Here is a 20,449-nt window from a genome sequence, read left to right as displayed (position 1 = left end):
ACATTTAGTAATCAAACACCCAAAGGTCAAAAATAAAGAAAGTCTGGCACCTTAGACCACTTGGCCATCCTGACATACCACTTCAGACCAGTTAGAATGATGATCATTAAAAAGTCTGGAGACAACAGATGCTGGAGAGGATGTGGAGAAACAGGAACACTCTTACACTGTTGGTGGGAGTGTAAACTAGTCCAACCATTGTGGAAGACAGTGTGGTGCTTCCTCAAGGACCTAGAAATAGAAATTCCATTTGACCCAGCAATCCCATTACTGGGTATATATGCAAAGGATTATAAATCATTCTATTATAAAGACACATGCACAGTATGCTCATGGTGGCACTGTTTACAATAGCAAAGACTTGGAACCAACCTAAATGCCCATCGATGACAGACTGGACGAGGAAAATGTGGCACATATACACCATGGAATACTATGCAGCCATAAAAAACAATGAGTTTGTGTCCCTTGTAGGGACATGGATGAAGCTGGAAACCATCATTCTCAGCAAACTGACAAGAACAGAAAATCAAATATCACATGTTCTCACTCATAGGTGGGTGTTGAACAATGAGAACACATGGACACAGGGAGGGGAGCAACACACACTGGGGTCTGTTGGGTGAGAGGCCAAGGGAGGGACAGCGATGGGTGGGGGAGGTTGGGGAGGAATAACATGGGGAGAAATGCCAGATGTAGGTGACAGGGGGATGGAGGCAGCAACCCACATTGCCATGTGTACCTATGCAACAGTCCTGCATGCTCCCCATGCAGATCTGTACATGTACCCCGGAACCTAAAGTACAATAAAACAATAAATTAAATTTAAAAAAAAAAGATAAAGGATCCTAAAAGTAGCACTAAAAGTAGCAAGAGAAAGAAACAAGTAACATATAATGGAGCTCCACTATGCCTGGTGGACAGCTTTTAAGTGGAAACCTTACAAGCCAGGAGAAAGTGAAATGACATATTTAAAGTCCTAAAGGAAAAAAAATATTTTATTCTAGAACAGTATATCCAGTGAAAACAGCATTCAAATATGAAGGATAAATAAATACTTTTCCAGAAAAACAAAAGCTGAGGGAATTTCATCAACACTAAACTTGTCCTAGAAGAAATGCTAAAGGGATTTCTTCAATCTTAAAGGAGCAATAAGATCATCTGACCGTACAAAACTCGCCAGTAACAGTAAATATACCCACCAAAAAAACACAGAGAATATTATAACACTGAAATTGTGGTGTGTTAACTACTTATAACTTGAGTAGAAAGACTAAGAGAAGATCTAATCAAATATAATAACTACAACAATTTTTCAAGACATACGCAGTATAAGATATAGAGAAAAAAGCTAAAAAGCTCAGGCATGAAGTTAATGTCTAGACATTTCACTAGTTTCTCTTTGTTATTTTTTAGCTTGCTTGTTTATGCAATCGGTGTTCCATTGTCATCAGTATAAAATAATAAAATATCTAATAAATAAAAAGTAAGAAACTAAAACATACGACCAGATAAAATCACCTTCACTAAAAGGGAGACAGAAAGAAAGAAGGAAAAGAAAACCACAAAACAACCAGAAAAAAAAAATTAAATGACAAAATGACAAGAGTAAGTTTCTACTTAGCAATAATATTGTATGTAAATGGACTAAGCTCTCCAATCAAAATATGTAGAGTGGCTGAATGGATTGAAAAAAAAGACCCAGTAATCTGCTGCCTACAGGACACATTTCATTCATAAAGGCACACACAGACTGTAAAGGGATGGGAAAATATATTCTATGCAAACAATAACCAAAAAGAGCAGTAGTTTCATCAGACAAAACAGATTTCAACATGACAAAAACTACAAAAGGGACAAAAGTCATTATACAATGAGAAAAGGGTCAATTCAGCAAGAGAATATAACAATTGTAAATATATATACAGCTAATACTGTAGCACCCAGGTATATAAATCAAATGTTATTAAAGCTAAAGACACAATAATAGCTGGAAGTATCACCACCTCATTTTCAGCATCTGTCCAATGCTGAAAAGGTGGAAAGATCAACAAAGAAACATTGGATTTAATCTGTAGTTTGGATTTAATCTGTACTAATCTACAGATTAAATCTGTAGTATGGATTAAATGGATCTGTTAGATATTTGTAGAATATTTCATCCAATGGCTGAAGAATACACATTCTTTCCCTCAGCAGATGAATCATTCTCAAAGGTAGACCATATGCGGGGCCACAATATAAGTATTAATTTTTTTTAAAAAAAATTGAAATTATATCAGTATCTTTTCTGATCATAATGGAATAAAACTAGCAATCAATAAAGAATTTTGGAATCTATGCAAACACATAGAAATACAAGCAATAGATTACTGAATGATGAGTGGGTCAATGAAGAAATTAAGAAGGAAACTGAAAAGTGTCTTGAAACAAATGATAATGGGAATGTAACACCCCAAAGCCAATGGGATACAGTGAATGAAGTACTAAGAGGGATTCCATAGCTGTAAGTGCCTATACCAGAAAAGAAGAAAAATTTAAAGTAAATAACCTAATGGTGCAATCCTTAAAAAATTAGAAAAGCAAGAGCAAACCAAATTCAAAATCAGTAGAAAAAATGAAATAATAAAAATCAGAGCAGGAATAAATTAAAAGGAAGCAAGCAGTACAAAAGATCAATAAAATGAAAAGTTGGTTTTTGTAAAAGATAAACAAAATCAACAAACCCTGGCCAGACTAACAAACAAATGAACAAACAAATGAAAGAAAGAAAAGACAGAGAGCGAGGACTCAAATAAGTAAAATCAGAGATGAAAATGAAGGCATTACACTTGATACTGCAGAAATTAAAAGGATCATCAGAGGCTACTATCAGCAAGTATATGCCAATAAATTGGAAAATCCAGAAGAAATGGATAAATTCCTAGACACATACAACCTAACAAGATTGAACCATGAAGAAATTTAAAACTGAAACAAACCAATAGTAAATAAAAAGATTGAAGCTGTAATAAAAAGTCTTCCAGAAAAAAGGGCGGAAAAAAAGTGCCAAGGACCACATGGCTTCACTGCTGAATTTCATCAAAGATTTAAAGAATTCATGTCAATCTCACTCAAACTATTCCAAAAACTAGAGGAGGGGGAAATACATTCAAGCTCATTCTACAAGGTCAGTATTATCCTAATACCAAAATCAGACAAAGATACATTTTAAAAAAAGCAAATATAGAATAATATCTCTGATGAGCATTGAAGCAAAAATCCTCAATAAAATACTAGTGGACCAAATTCAACAACACATTAGTGGGAATTATCCCTGGGATGCATAGATGGTCCAACATATGCAAATCAATCACTGTGATAAATTATACCAGAAGAATGAAGGAAAAAATATATGAATATTTCAATTGATGCTAAAAAAGCATTTGATAAAATTTAACATCCTCTCATGATAAATACCCTCAAAACACTGGGGATAGGAGGAACATACTTCCACGCAATAAGAGACATATATGACAGATGCACAGCTAGTATCTTTCCTTATAAAGAAAAATTGAAAGCCTTTTCCCTAGTATCTGGAACACAACAAGGATGCCCACTGTTACCACTATTATACAACATCATACTGAAATTCTAGCTAGAACAATCAGACGTGATAAAGAAATAAAGGGAATTCCAACTGGAAAGGGAAAAGTCAACTTATTATTGTCTACAAAAGATATGATCTTATACTTAGGAAAAAACCTAAAGACTTCACATAAAACTATTTGAACTAATAAAAAAATTCAGTAAAGATTCAGGATACAAATCAACATACAAAATTAGTAGCATTTTTATATGCTAACAGTGAACAATCTGAAAAAAGAAATCAGGAAAGTAATTCCATTTACAATAGCTACAAATAAAATTAAATACCTGGAATTATATTAACTATAAAGGGAAAGACCTCTACAATGAAAACTATAAAATGCTATGAAAGAAACTGATGAGGACACAAAAAAATGGAAAAATATTTCATGTTCATAGATTGGAAGAATCAATATTTTTTAAATGTCTATACAACACAAAGCAATATACAGATTTAATGCAATCACTATCAAAATACTAATGACATTATCCACAAAAGTAGAAAAAACAATACTAAAATTTACATGAAAAAAAAAAGAGCATTGCCAAAGCTATCCTAAGCCAAAAGAACAAACCTGGAGGAATCACATTACCTAACTCCAAATTATAGTACAAAACTATAATAACCAAAACATCTTGATACTGGCATGAAAATGATCCATAGAGAAATGACATAGAATAAAGAACCCAGAAACCATTGCATACATCTACAGTGAATGCATTTTCAACAATAGTGTCAATAACATACATTGGGAAAAGGACAGTCTCTTCAATAAATAGTGCTGGTAAAACTTGATATCTCTATGCAGAAGGATTAAACTAGACTCCTGTCTCTCACCATATACAAAAATCAAATCAAAATGGATTCAAGACTTCAATCTGAGACCTCAAACTATGAAACTACTACAAGAAAACATTGGGGAAACTCTCCAGGACAATGCACTTAATAAAGATTCCTTGGGCAACTAACACGCTATGATCACAGGCAACCAAACTAAAAATGGACAAATGGAAAACATCAACTTAAAAATTTCTGCACAGCAAAGTGAATCAACATAGTGAAGAGATAGCTCACAGAATGGAAGAAACTATTTGTAAACTATCCATCTGACAAGGGATTAATAACCAGAATACATAAAGAGCTCAAACAACTCTATAGGAAAAAATCTAATAGCTGATGAAAAAGTGGGCAAAAGATCTGAAAAGACATTTCTTAAAAGAAGACATACAAATAACAAACAAGTATCTGAAAAGGTGTTTAATATCATTGGTCATCAGAGAAACAAAAATCAAAACTAAAATGAGATATTATATCACCCCAGTTAAAATGGCTTTTATATTCAAAAGACAGGCAAGAACAAATGCTGGTGAGAATGTAGAGACTGGTGGGAATGTAAATTAGTACAGCCACTATGGAGAACAGTTTGGAGGTTTCCCCCAAAAAACTAACCATAGAGCTACCATATGATCTAACAATCCCACTGCTAGGTGTATACCCAAAGGAAAGAAAATTAGTATATTGAAGAGATAATCTGCCCTGTCATGTTTATTGCAGCATTATTCATAATAGCCAAGATTCAAAAGCACCCTAAGTGTCCATCAATGAATAAATTAAGAAAATGTGGCACATATATACAACGGAGTACTATTCAGCCATAAAAAAATGAGATTCTGTCGTCTGCTACAACATGGTAGGAAACAGAAGTCATTATGTTCAGTGAAATAAGCCAGGCATAGAAAGACAAACATTGCCTAAAACGAGTAATTTTTTTTGTTTTTTGAGACAGGTCTCTCTCTGTTCCCCAAGCTGGAGTGCAGTGTTATAATCTCAGCTCACTGCAACTTCACCTCCTAGGTTCAAGTGATTCTCCTGCCTCAGCTTTCCTAGTACCTGGGATTACAGGCACACACCACCACATCCTGCTAATTTTTATATTTTTAGTCAAGATGGGGTTTCACCATGTTGGCCAGGCTGGTCTCAAACTCCTAACTGCAAGTGATTTACTCGCCTCAGCCTCCCAAAGGCCACCGCACCCAGCCTGCACTGGCTTTTTGATAGAGCATTTATACTGCTAGAAGTTTTTTTTCTGCAAGAGCTATGTCCATTTATTCACACAGACTTATAAAACATTTGATTCAGCATTAAAACTACATATCCTCTAAAAAGCGTGAAAAATATATATACAGGCAGGAGGAATAAACAATAATGTTCATGGATACACAGAGAGTTTCTCCAGAAGCATTCACAAGAAAGTGTTTTGAGAATTACCTTCTGGGACTGAAGCTAAAAGACAAAGTTTCAGGAGTACATAAAACAAAACTATTTTTAACTCTAACCTTTTGTACCATTTGAAATTTGTTCCACCTCTGTATCTTACTAAACTAAGAACAGCAACAATAATGCATTGACTTTTAAATGCATTGACTTTTTGATACGGCATTTACACTGCTAGGTAATAACCCTCTTGCCTGCAAAAATCCTCTTGTTTTTGAATCTCATGGAGTTTTACAATCTGGCCATTTACTCACAAAGCAGGGTACAAATTCTTCCTAGCGGCTACACTGCCTCAACTCTGCTAAGCAAAAAAGGCAGGAAAAATGATGTGGTTCTTGGATGCCAGGTTATGTCATTGTATTAGTACCCTCAGACTGAGAGGGAGTTTCACTAGGGAAGTCAAGCATCCTTTGAGCTCTTCCACTGAGGTAGATTGAAGCACTTACCCACTCCACACCTCTGTTTTGTGTTCCCCGGAAAAAATAAACATTATGGTAATGCCTGCCTACTTCACAGGTTTGTGTGATCAAATGAAATCATGTTCATGGAAGTACTTAATCAATAAATATTATTGGGTATATTATTCATTTTGGTTCCTGAAAAACACTTGTCAAAAACATTGAGTTTTACATGTTAGTAATAACGTTTTCTGATAGAGGAGTCACAAAAGTATTTTCTCTTCTAATGGTAATAAACCAGGAAAAGTACAGCTCAACACTCTCTCTTTTTATGTTAAATGTGGCAGGAGTTTCAACAGTCTTAACTTTCAGACATAGCAGGCATTTGAGGATAATTATGTCTCACCCCATCTATAACTACTGAACAATTTTATATAGCCTCTCAGAAAACAAAGTTGATTATTCAACATGTTACTTATATTCACTATTCATCTGCCGCTCAGTTTTTTCCAGTGATAGTTATAAGTCTTCTGATCATTTCAGATTTGAAATAGACATTTTATGAATAGCAAAGTGTCCTAGAGAAAGGACTTGTAACATATTAATACTGAAGAGAACTGAGGTCTAACAGTTCTTATAAACAGTGACTTGTTTATTGTTTTGCATTCACTCTATGCAGAGATCTCCTTCAACATATCCTGCCTTCCTTTTCCTTTAATTCATGCCAAGAGCTACCTTTTCCAGATGCCAGTGGTCCCTCCTAGGCTTCTCCTGGCTCAATACAAACCATGCCTGCCTTTGTACCAGAGCCTCAAGCAGGACACCCATGGCCAATTCTCTACTGTACCATAATTACCCCTCCACCACATCCCTGCCTCTCCTCAGCTGTGTGCAGTTTAAAAAGCTGGCTTTAATCAACTATTCCTCTTGCCTCTCTAGCCATCAGAAATATTAAGGTGAGAGTTTTTCCCCCTAAATTATCCCTCAGTAAAGAGGGCATCACATTTATCCCCATCCTTACAAAATCTTTTTAAAGAAATGAGTGCAATCTATACAACTTTATTTGGAACAACAAAGTGTCTTTTGAGTTAGACCCCTTCGCTGGAAATGCTCACAGTCATTTGGATGTTTATATAGGTCACGTGATGAATTAGGTTGTGGCTACAAGGTAACAAGCAATCTAATAAAGATGTAGTAGTTATTCCTAGGGTATGAGCTCATCACAGTGAGTGCTAGGCATCATCATAGACAAGCCTTTTACAGATCATTTGAAAAATAAATGATAAGTTATGTTGTGGCTATCAGAAATGCACACTCTCAAAATGAATAAAAATTAAGTATGCTAATATTTTTAAGGATATTGGTGACTGGGAATAAAGCAAAGACATTTGCATCACATATAGATTACAAAGGACTATTGCTCAAAAAACCTTAGATGGAAATGAAAACGACATTCTCTGGAAAACTGTTAGATGATTCAAAAGCAGCTTCATCAATGAGGATGTTAATGCAGAATACTTTATGTGTTTAAAACATCATGAAATATGAGAGTCTAAAATACTACATTACTATTCTTTCTGAAATATGCGATTTTAATACGTTTGTGTAACTAAATAAATTAAAAATGAATATATTTTGACCTTTCTGCGTGCTTAAAAGTTAACATATTCTATTGAGCAAATCTGTTTTGTGTGTCTGTTTACTTTCTATTGGGAAAAATGGGAGATACCTTATTTGGATTCTCCTTGCTCAGGCTTGCGTATTAGTTATTTGAGTCCTTTCCTATCCATGTATTTATACAATAGAGAGAACAGAAACCCAGAGATAATGTGACAGTTAAAACTCACACAAAATGGTTAATTGCAGAGGCTGGACTTGAGCCCAGCTTGTACTTAGGTCCATGTTCAGAAAGGAGGAAGCCATTCCAACCAGAAAGGGAAATCCCGACAACACTACAGAGGGAGGAGTAAGTGCAGTGGGAGTAGAATGTAGTGAGGATAGTAAAGTGAGAGGCTCTATGAGTTGGTGAGAAGAAATCAGAAAGGTCAGAAAACTATTTTCTTCCCAAAATAACTATATTATATTTTTATACTGCAAAAGTCATAAATGTCATGGTGGAAATGTGGCTTGGTTTCCTTTCTTCTGTGGACTAATTCTTCCTCCACTCCATAAAGTATTACCAGGGCTGTCTATCAGAGAGTTATATGAGGTTGTGTCTGTGAGAGTATCCCTCTCTCCTGAACAAAGTTATGCATCTACATGGGTCATGTGATACAAAGGAGCCAATTAGATTCCTTCTGGAGAAAATCTCTTTATCCTTGGGTTATGAAGTAAATATGACAACTAGTGTCACTGGCCATGTTATCTAGCCACATGAAAGAAAATCATCATCTCTGAGGGGAAAAAAAGCTAACACCTGGAAAGAAATACAGTCAAGAAACAGTGAAGAAAAACATCCTGCTTTGAGTCTGCGGCTCTGACTGTTCTGGGAACAGTATCCCTAGAATTCCCAGTCACACACCACCAAATTTCCCTTTTTATTCAAACCAACCAACAGTGTTCTAAGTATATTGAGGAAAATATATACAATCAAAAAGAAGAAATAGAAATCAACCACAGTCACCACTCAGGAATGAACACACAAACACACATGCACAACTGTATGTATAAATATACTGCTTAATAAAAGCATCTTTTATGAACAATATTAAAAATTTATTTTCACAGAAGATCCAACTGCTTATGTCAACTCTAACATTAACCAGCTATGTGAGGGTAACTCATCTTTTAAAATCTCTGGTTATCAGTTTTTATATCTGTCAAGCAAAGTTTGTAATCAGATCATTAAAATGCCACAGCCAACATCATACTGAATGGTCAAAAGTCAGAAGCACTTTCCCTGAGAACTGGAATAAGATAAGACATTCTCATCACTCCTATGCAACATAGTACCACAGGTCTTAGAGCAACCAGGGAAGAAAAAGAAAAGGTATCCAGATAGAAAAAGAAGAATAGCTAGTAAACCCTAAAGGCTCTGTAAATAGTTTACCAGACCTGATAAACGACTTCAGTAAAGTTATGGAATACAAAATTAATGTACCAAAGTCAGTAGCATTTCTATACATCAATAACATTAAAGCTGAGAGCCAAATCAAGAACACAATACCATTTACAATAGCCACCAAATAAAAAATAAAAATTTTTAAAAACCTAGGAATACATCTAACAAAGATAGAACTGTACAAGGAAAACTACACATCACCACTAGAAGAAATCATCAATGTGAAAATCCTCAATAAAATACTGGCAAACCAAATCCAGAAGCACATCAAAAAGCTTATCTACCACAATCAACTTGGCTTCATCCCTGGGATGCAAGGCTGGTTCAACATACACAAATTAATAAATGTAATCCATCACATAAGCAGAACCAATGACAAAAACCATATGATTCTCTCAATACATGCAGAAAAGGCCTTTGATAAAATTCAACACTCCTTTATGCTAAAAACTCTCAATAAACTAGGTATTGATGGAAAGTATCTCAAAATAATAAGAGCTATTTATGACAAACTCACAGCCAGTATCATACTGAAGGGACAAAAGCTGGAAGCATTCCCTTTGAAAACTGGCACAAGACAAGGATGCCCTCCATCACCACTCCTATTCAACATAGTAATGGAAGTTCTGTCCAGGGCAATCAGCCAAGAGAAAGAAATAAAGTGTATTCAAATAGGAAGAGACGAAGTCAAACTGTCTCTGATTGCAGATGACATGATTGCATATTTAGAAACCACCCCCCGAAAAAAAGAGATTAAAAAAAAAAAGAAAACCCCATCGTCTCAGCCCCAATCTTCTTAAGCTGATAAGCAACTTCAGCAAAGTCCCAGGACAAAAAATCAATATGCAAAAATACAAGCATTCCTACACAATAGACAAACAGAGAACCAAATCATGAGTGAACTCCCATTCACAATTGCTACTCAGAGAATAAAATACCTAGGAATACAACTAACAAGGGATGTGAAAGACCTCTTCAAGGAGAACTACAAACCACTACAAAAGTAAGAGAGGACACAAACAAATAGAAAAACATTCATGCTCATGGATAAAAAGAATCAATATCATAAAAATTGCTATACTGGCCAAAATAATTTATAAATTCAATGCTATCTCCATCAAGCTGCCATGGACTTTCTTCACAGAATTAGAAAAAACTACTTTAAATTTCATGTGGAACCAAAAAAGAGCCTGTATAGCCAAGACAATCCTAAGTAAAAAGAACAAAACTGGAGGCATTTGTCTGTCTGATCTGAAACTATACTATAAGGCTACAGTAACCACAACAGCATGGTACTGGTACCAAAACAGACATATAGAGCAATGGAACAGAACAGAGGCCTCAGAAATAATGCCACACATCTACAACCATCTGATCTTTGACAAACCTGACAAAAACAAGCAATGGGCAAAGGATTTCCTATTCAATAAACGGTGTTGGGATAACTGGCTAGCCATTTGCAGAAAACTGAAACTGGACTCCTTCCTTACATCTTACATAAAAGTTAGACATAACACCTAAAACTATAAAAACCCTGGAGGAAAACCTAGGCAACACCATTCAGGACATAGGCATGGGCAAAGGCCTCATGACTGAAACACCAAAAGCAATGGGAACAAAAGCCAAAACTGACAAATGGGGTCTAATTAAACTAAAGAGCTTCTGCCCAGCAAAAGAAACTATCATCATAGTGAACAGGCAACCTAGAGAATAGCAGAAAACTTTTTCAATCTACCCATCTACCAAAAGACTAATATCCAGAATCTACAAGGAACTTAAACAAATTTACAAAAAAAAAATAAAAACATCAAAAAGTTGGCAAAGGATCTGAACAGACACTTCTCAAAAGAAGACATTTATGTGCCCAACAAACATATGTTAAAAAAAATTGTCATCTATGGTCATTAGAAAAATGCAAATCAAAACCACATTGAGATACCATCTCATGCCAGTTAGAATGGCTACCATTAAAAAGTCAGGAGACAACAGATACTGGAGAAGATGTGGGGAAATAGGAATGGTTTTACATTGTTGGTGGGAGTGTAAATTAGCCCAGCCACTGTGGAAGACAGTGTTGCAATTCCTCAAGGATCTAGAAATAGAAATACCATTTGACCCAGCAATTCTATTACTTGGTATATACTCAAGGGATTTTAAATCATTCTACTACAAAGACATATGCACACATACATTTAGTGTAGCGCTATTCACAATAGCAAAGACGTGGAACCAACCCAAATGCCCATCAACAAGTCTGGTTAAAGAAAATGTGGCACATATACATGATGGAATACCATGCAGCCATAAAAAGAATGAGATTATGTCCTTTGCAGGGACATGGATGAAGCTGGAAACCCTCATTCTCAACAAACTAACACAGGAACAGAAAATCAAACACCGCATGTTCCCACTCATAAGTAGGAGTTGAACAATGAGAACACATGGACACATGGAGGGAAACATCACACACCAGCACCTGTCATGTGGGCGGGGTGCTGGGGGGAGGTTAAAGGAAGGATAGCATTAGGAGAAATACCTAATGTAGATGACAGGTTGATTGGTGCAGCAAACCACCATGGCACATGTATACCTATGTAACAAACCTGCACATTCTGCTCATGTATCCCAGAACTTAAAGTATATATGGAAATAATAGATGGCACAAACAAATGGAAAAGCATTCCATGTTTATGAATTGGAAGAATCAAAATTGTTAAAGTGGCCAGTCTGTAGGCTTCAGAGAGTCTAAACTGACTGGGGCAGAAGGAATCCCCCAGCACAGTATAGCTGATCTATGAAAGCATAGCCAGACTGTTTTGTTAAGCATGTCCCTGATTCTGTTCCTTCTGACTGGGTGAGACCTCCCAACTAGGGTCTCCAGCCACCTCCTACAGGTGTGTTCATATCAGCAACAGGTACATGCCTCCCTGGGATGGAGCTCCCAGAAGAGGGGGCAGGCTGCCATCTTTGCTATTTCACAAGTTTCACTGGTAATACGTCCAAGCACTGGACAACCTGAGGAATCTAGAGACTGGAGTGGACCCCCAGTAAATTACAACAGCCCTACAGAAAAGTAGTCAGGACATTAAAAAGAAAACAAAATCAAAAGGTCAGCAACTCAAAGGTTAAAGCTAGATAAGCCCACGAACATGAGAAAGAATCAATCAAGAATGCTGAAAGCCAGAGTGCCCTAGTGCCCCTTTTCTTCCAAATCACCACATCAGTTCTTCAGGAAGCGTTCAGAACTGGGCTGAGGCTGAGATCACTGAGATGACAGAAGTAGAATTCAGAACATGGATAAAAATGACCTTCACTGAGCTAAAGGGGCACATTGTAACCCAATGAAAGGAAGCTAAAAATCATGATAAAACACTGTAGGAGCTGACTGACCAAATAGCCAGTATAGAGAAAAATGTAATTGATCTGATAGAACTGGAAAACACACTGCGAAAATTTTATAATGCAATCATAAGTGTTAATAGTAGAATAGACAAAGTAGAGAAAAGAATCTCAGAGATTGAAGACTGTCTAAGACAGGCATAAAGAGTAGAGAAAAAACAATGAAAAGAAATGAATAAAACCTTCAAGAAATAAGGGAGTACGTAAAGAGACCAAATCTATTACTGATTGATATGCCTGAAAAAAATGGGTGAATTGAACCAATTTGTAAAATATATTTCTGGATATTATCCATGAGAGCTTCCCTAACCTAACTAGATAGGCCAACAATCAAATTTACAAAATGCAGAGAACCCCAGTAAGATACTCCACAAGAAGATCATACCCAAGATACATAATCATTAGATTCTTCAAAGTCAAAATGTAAGAAAAAATGTTAAGGACAGCTAGAAAGGCCAGGTCACTACTTACAAAGGGAAATCCAATGCACTAACAGCAGATCTCTCAGTGGAAACCCTACAAGAGTTTAGGGGCCAATATTATTCAACATTTGTTTTCTTTTTCCTTTTTTTTTTTTTTTTTTGAGCAGAGTCTCACTCTGTTGTCCAGGCTGGAGTGCTGTGGCATGATCTCAGCTCACTGCAACCTCCACCTCTGGATTCACGGGATTCTCCTGCCTCAGCCTTCTTAGTAGCTGGCATTATAGGCACCCAATACCATGTCATGCTAATTTTTGTATTTTTAGTAAAGACAGGGTTTTGCCACATTGGCCAGGCTGGTCTTGAACTCTTGACTTCAGGTGATCCACCTGCCTCAACCTCCCAAACTGTTCTGATTACAGGTATGAGCCACTGTACCTGGCCCAATATTCAACATTCTTAATGAAAAAAATTTCCAACCCAGAATTTCATATTTGGCCAAACGAAATTTCATAAGCAAAGGAGAAATTATATCTGTTTCAGACAAGTAAATGTTGAGGGAATTTATTACCATCAGACCTGCCTTACAATATCTCCTGAAGGGAGCACTAAATATGCAAATGAAAGACTATTACCAGCCACTACAAAAACACACTGAAGACACAAACCAGTGACACTATAAAGCAATCACATAAACAAGTCTGCAAAATAACCACTTAACATCATGATGACAGGTTCAAATCCATACATACCAATACTAACCTTAATTAGTAAATTATTTAATGCCCCAGTTAAAAGACACAGAGTAGCAAGCCGGATAAAGAACCAAGACCCATTGGTATATGCTGTCTTCAAAAGACCCATCCCGCATGCAATGACACACATGATCTCAAAATAAAGGGATAGAGGAAAATCTACCAAGCAAATATAAAACAGAAAAAAAGCAGAGATTGAAATCCTAGTTTCTGGCAACCAACAAAAATTAAAGAAGACAAATATGGGCAGTACATAATGGTAAAGGGTTCAATTCAACAAGAAGAGCTAACTATCCTAACTATATATGCACCCAACACAGGGGGACCCAGATACATAAAGCATGTTCTTAGAAACCTTTAAAGAGACTTAGAAGCCCACAGAATAATAGTGGGAGAATTTAATATCCCACTGACAACATTAGACAGATCGAGACAGAAAATTAGCAAAGATACTCAGAATCTGAACTCAGCTCTGGATTAAATAGACCTGGTAGGTATCTACAGACCTCTCCACACAAAAACAACAGAATATACATTCTTCTCATTGCCACATGGCACTCACTCTAAAATTAATCACATAATCAGAAGTAAAGCACTCCTCAGCAAATGCAAAACATCTGAAATCATAAAAAACAGTGTCTCAGACCACAGAACCATCAAATTAGAACTCAAGACTAAGAAATTCACTCAAAACCATACACTTACATGGAAATGGAATAACTTGCTCCTGAATGACTTTTGAGTAAATAAAATTAAGACAGGAATCAAGAAATTCTTTGAAACTAATGAGAACAAAGATACAACACACCAGAATCTGAGAGACAGCTAAGGCAGTGTTAAAGGGGAAATTTATAGCACTAATTGCTCACATCAAAAAGTTATAAAGATCTCAAGTTAACAACCTAATATCACAATGAAAAGGACTAAAGAACTAAGAGCAAACATATCTCAAAGCTAGCAGAAGACAGGAAATAACCAAAATCAGAGCTGAATTGAAGGAGATAGAGACATGAAAACCATTTCAAAAGATCAATACATTCAGGAGCTGTTTTTTTTTTTTNAAGGAAGAACAAATCAACCCCAAACCTAGAAGAAGACAAGAAATAACCTAAATCAGAGCTGAACTGAAGGAAATCGAGACACACAAAAACAATTCAAAAGATCAATACATTCAGGAGCTGTTTTTTTTTTTTTGAAAAAAATAATAAAATAGACCACTAGCTAGACTAATAAAGAAGAAAAAAGATTCTAATAAACACAATTGGAATCAATAATGGAGGATATTACCACTTACCTCATAAAAACACGAACAACTGTCAGAGAATATTATAAACAACTCTATGCACATAAGCTAGAAAATCCACAAGAAATCAATAAATTCCTGGACACATACACCTTCTCAAGACTGAATCAGGAAGAAACTGAATCCCTGAACAGACCAATAAGTAGTTCTGAAATTGAGACAGCAATAAATAGCCTACCAACCAAAATGATCCCAGGATCAGATGGATTCACAGCTGAATTCTAACAGATGTACAAAGAAGAGCTGGTACCATTGCTACCGAAACCATTCTAAAAAACTGAAAAGGAGGGACTCCTCCCTAACTCATTCTATGAGGCCAGCATCATCCTGATACTAAAACCTGGCAGAAATTTAAAAAAAGAAGAAGAAAGAAGAAAGAACTTCAGGCCAATATCTTTCATGAACATCAATGCAAAAATCCTCAACAAAATACTGGCAAACTGAATCCAGCAGCACATCAGAATGCTTATCCACCAAAATCAAGTAGGTTTCATCTCTGGGATGCAAAGTTAGTTCAACATATGCAAATCAATAAATGTGATTCATCACATAAACAGAAACAAAGACAAAAACCACATAATTATCTCAACAGAGGCAGAAAAGGCTTTCAATAAAATTCAACGTCCCTTCATGTTGAAAAATCTCAGTAAGTATTGAAGGAACATATCTCAAAATAATAAGAGCCATTTATGACAAACCCACAGCAAACATTATTCTGAATGGGCAAAAGCTGAAGGCATTCCTCTTGAAAACTGTCCCAAGACCAGAATATCCTCTCCCACCGCTCCCATTCAACATAGTATTGGAAGTCATGGCCAGGGCAATCAGGCAAGAGAAGTAAATAAAGGCATTCGAATAGGAAGAGAAAAAGTCAAACTATCCCTGTTTTCAGATGACATAATTCTGTATTTAGAAAACCCCATTTTCTCAGCCCAAAATCTTCTTAAGCTGATAAGCAACTTCAGCAAAGCCTCAGGATAGAAAATCAATGTGCAAAAATTGTTACCATTCCCATACACCAACAAAAGTGAAGCCAAAAGCCAAATCACAAACAAACTCAAATTTAAAATTGCCACAGAAAGAATAAAATATCTAGGAATATAGCTAACTAGGGAAGTGAAAGATCTCTATAAGGAAAACTAAAAAACATTGCTCAAAGAAACTAGAGATGACACAAATGGAAAAAAAATTATGTTCATGGATAGGAAAAACCAATATTGTGAAAATGGCCATGCTACCCAAAGCAACATATAGATCCAGTGCTATTCCTACTAAACTATCATTAACACTTCACAGAACCAGAAAAAAACTATTTTAAAATTCACATGGAGGCTCTCTGCTCCTTCTGTTCCACAGACAACTGCATCTTGTCTTGCATCATCACCAGCCACATATCTGAGACCCCCTGGGGAAGGTGAAGGTCAGAGTCAATGGATTTGGTCGTATTGGGCACCTGGTCACCAGGGCTGCATTTAACTCTGGTCAAGTGGATACTGTCGCCATCAATGATCCCTTCACTGACCTCAACTACATGGTCTACATGTTCCACTATGATTCTACCCATGGCAAATTCCATGGCACTGTCAAGGTTGAGAACAGGAAGCTTGTCATCAATGGAAATCCCATCACCATCTTCCAGGAGCAAGATCCCTCTAAAATCAAGTGGGGTGATGCTGGAGCTGAGTACATGGTGGAGTCCACTGGTGTCTTCATCACCATGGAGAAGGCTGGGGCTCACTTTTAGAGGGGAGCCAAAGGGTCATCATCTCTGCCCCATCTGCTGATATCCCCATGTTCGTGATGGGCATGAACCATGAGAAGTATGACAACAGCCTCAAGATCGTCAGCAATGCCTCTTGCACCAGCAACTGCTTAGCGCCCCTAGCCAAGGTCATCCATGACAACTTTGGTATCATGGAAGGACTCATGACCATAGTCCACACCATTACTGCCACCCAGAAGACTGTGGATGGCCCCTCTGGGAAACTGTGGCATAATGGCTGCGGGGCTCTCCAGAACATCATCCCTGCCTCTCCTGGTACTGCCAAGGCCATGGGAAAGGTCATCCCTGAGCTGAATGGGAAGCTCACTGGTGTGGCTTTCTGTGTCCCCACCACCAATGTGTCAGTGGTGGACCTGACCTGCCATTTAAAAAAAAAAAATCCAAATATGACGACATCAAGAAGGTGGTGAAGCAGGCATCACAGGGCCCCCTCAAGGGCATCCTGGGCTACACTGAGCACCAAGTGGTGTTCCCCGACTTCAACAGAGATACTCACTCTTCCACCTTTGATGCTGGGGCTGGCATTGCCCTCAACAATCACTTTGTCAAGCTCATTTCTTGGTAGGACAATGAATTTGGCTACAGCAACAGGGTGATGGACCTCATGTCCCACATGGCCTCCAAGGAGTAAGACCCCTGGACCACCAGCCCCAGCAAGAGCATGAAAGGAAGAGAGGCCCTCACTACTGGGGAGCCCCTGCCACACAAGTCCCCCATCACGCTGAATCACCCATCCTCACAGTTTCCATGCAGACCCCTTGAAGAGGAAGGGACCTAGGGAGCCGCACCTTGTTGTGTACCATCAGTAAACTCCCCTGTGCTCGGTTAAAAAAATAAAAAATTCATATGGAACCAAAGAGAAGCCCAAATAGCCAAGACAATCCTAAGCAAAAAGAACAAAGTTGAAGGCATTATGCTATCCAATTTCAAACTATACTACAAGGCTGCAGTAGCCAAAACAACAAGGCACTGGTTCAAAAAGGCACACATAGTCAAATGGACAGAATAGGGAACCCAGAAATTAGACTACACACCTACAACTATCTGATCTTTGACAAACCTGACAAAAACAAACAAGGGGGAAAGCATTCCCTACTCAACAAGTGGTGCTGCAGTAACTGACTAGCCATATGCTGAAGATTGAAACTGGACCCCTTCCTTATACCTTTTACAAAAATTAACTCAAAATGGATTAAAGACTTAAATGAAAAACCCACAACTATAAAAAAACTATTTTTATAGTTTATAGAACTATAAAAACCCTGAGAGACAACTTAGGCAATACCACTCAGAACATAGGTATGGGCAAAGATTTCATGATGAAGAAACCAAAAGCAATTGCAACAAAACAAAAAATTAACAAATGGGATATAATTAAACTGAAGAGTTCCTGCACAGGAGAAAGTATCAAAAAAAATAAACAGACAACCAAGAGAATGGGAGGAAATTTTTGTGAACTATGCATCTGACAAAGTTTGAATATCCAGCATCTAAAAAGAACTTAAATAAATTTATAAGAATTAAACAATCCCATTAAAAAGTGGGGAAAGAACATGTACAGTCACTTCTCAAAAGAAGGCATACATGTGGCCAGCAATCATATGAAAAAAAAAAAAAGCTCAATTCCACTGATTATTAGAGAAATACAAATAAAAACCACAATGAGATACCATTTCACACAAGTCAGAATGGCTATATTAACAAGTCAAAAAGTAACAGATACAGGCAAGGTTGTGGACAAAAAGAAATGCTATACACTGTTGGTTAGAGTGCAAATTAGTTCAGCCATTGTGGAAGACAGTGTGGCAATTCATCAAAGACCTAAAGACAGACAAACCATTCAACCCAGCAATGCCATTACTGGGTACATACCCAAAGGAATATGAAGTATTCTGTTATAAAGACACATACACATGTACGTTCATTGCAGCACTATTCACAATAGCAAAGACATGGAATAATCCAAAATGCCCACTTATGGTAGACTGGATAAAGAAAATGTGGTACATATACACCATAAAATATTATGCAGCCATAAAAAACAACAAGATCATGTCCTTTGCAGGGACACAGATGGAGCTAGAGGCCATTATCCTTAGAAAATTAATGTAGCAACAGAAAACCAAATACCACATATTCTTACTTATAAGTGGAATCTAAAAGATTACAACACATGGACACACAGAGAGGAACAACACACACTGGGGCCTATCGGAGGGTGAAAGATGGGAGGAGAAAGAAGACTAGAAAAAATAATAAATGGGTACTAAGCTTATGACATGGTTTAGCTGTGTCCTCACCCAAGTCTCATCTTGAATTGTAGTTCTCATAATCCCCACATGTGGCAGGAGGGACCCAGTGGGAGGTAACTGAATCAGGGGGTGGTTACCTCCATGCTGATCTCATGATAGTGAGTGAGTTCTCACAAGATCCAATGGTTTTATAAGGGGCGTTTCCCCCACTTCACTCGACACTTCTTGCTGCCACCATGTGGAGAAGGACATGTTTGCTTCCTCTTCTGCCATGATTGTAAGTTTCCTGAGGCCTCCCAAGCCATGCCGAACTGTGAGTCAATTAAACCTCTTTCCTTTATAAATTACTCAGTCTTGAGTATGTCTTTATTAGCAGCATGAGAACAGACTAATATAGCTTAATACTTGGGGGATGAAATAATCTGTACAATAAACTCCCAGGACAAACATTTACCTATGTAACAAATTTGCACATGTACCCCCAACTTAAAAGTTTTTTAAAAAAGAAATCACATTTTTTGTAGCAACATGGAAGCAGCTAGAGGCTATGATCCTAAGCAAATTAACACAGACACAGAAAACCAAATGCCACATGTTCTCACTTATAAGTGGAAGCTAAACATTGATGTACACATGGACATCAAGATGGAACAAAAGGAACTGGGGAACCCTAGAGGAAGAAGGGAGGGAGGGGGGAAAGGACGGAAAAACTACCTACTGGGGACAGTGCTCACTACCTGGGTAATGGGTTCTATTGTACCCTAAACCTCACCATCACACTACATACTCATGTAACGAACCTGCACATTCACTCCTTGAATCTAAAATGGAAGTTAAAAAAAATCCAGCAAAGTTAGATAGGTAAAATGGGACCCGTGGATGAAAGATTTTAAATGCCTGGTGGAGAAGTTTGGTCAGCAGTAAACTGGACGGCTCTTAAGCCAGAGAGTCTTCACAACTTCATTATACCATATTCTTTTGTTTTCCTTTTTTGGCATTATTTGAAACTTTAACCTAGTCCCTCAAACACAATTAACCTTATTTCTTTTCTTAGTTTCCTACACTTTCCTGGAAAAAAATTTTTATTTCTCTTATTTTGTAAAATCAGCCTTGTTATACCTAAGCCATGGTTGTGGCTTGGCCTCTGAAAAGTAGAAGTTTTGAAAGCTCACTATTC

General features: G+C 37.2%; 1 pseudogene; it reads left to right on the top strand.

Moving 5' to 3' along the window:
- The first annotated feature begins 16,652 nt into the window (after window positions 1-16,652).
- On the top strand, window positions 16,653-17,734 carry LOC108307213 (annotated as a pseudogene).
- The last annotated feature ends 2,715 nt before the right edge of the window (window positions 17,735-20,449 follow it).

The sequence above is a fragment of the Cebus imitator genome, unplaced genomic scaffold, assembly GCF_001604975.1.
Source record: "Cebus imitator isolate Cc_AM_T3 unplaced genomic scaffold, Cebus_imitator-1.0 Scaffold77, whole genome shotgun sequence".
Taxonomy (NCBI): Eukaryota; Metazoa; Chordata; class Mammalia; order Primates; family Cebidae; genus Cebus; species Cebus imitator.
The sequence above is the reverse complement of the archived record's forward strand: the minus strand, read 5'-3'. Positions and strand labels throughout refer to the sequence as shown.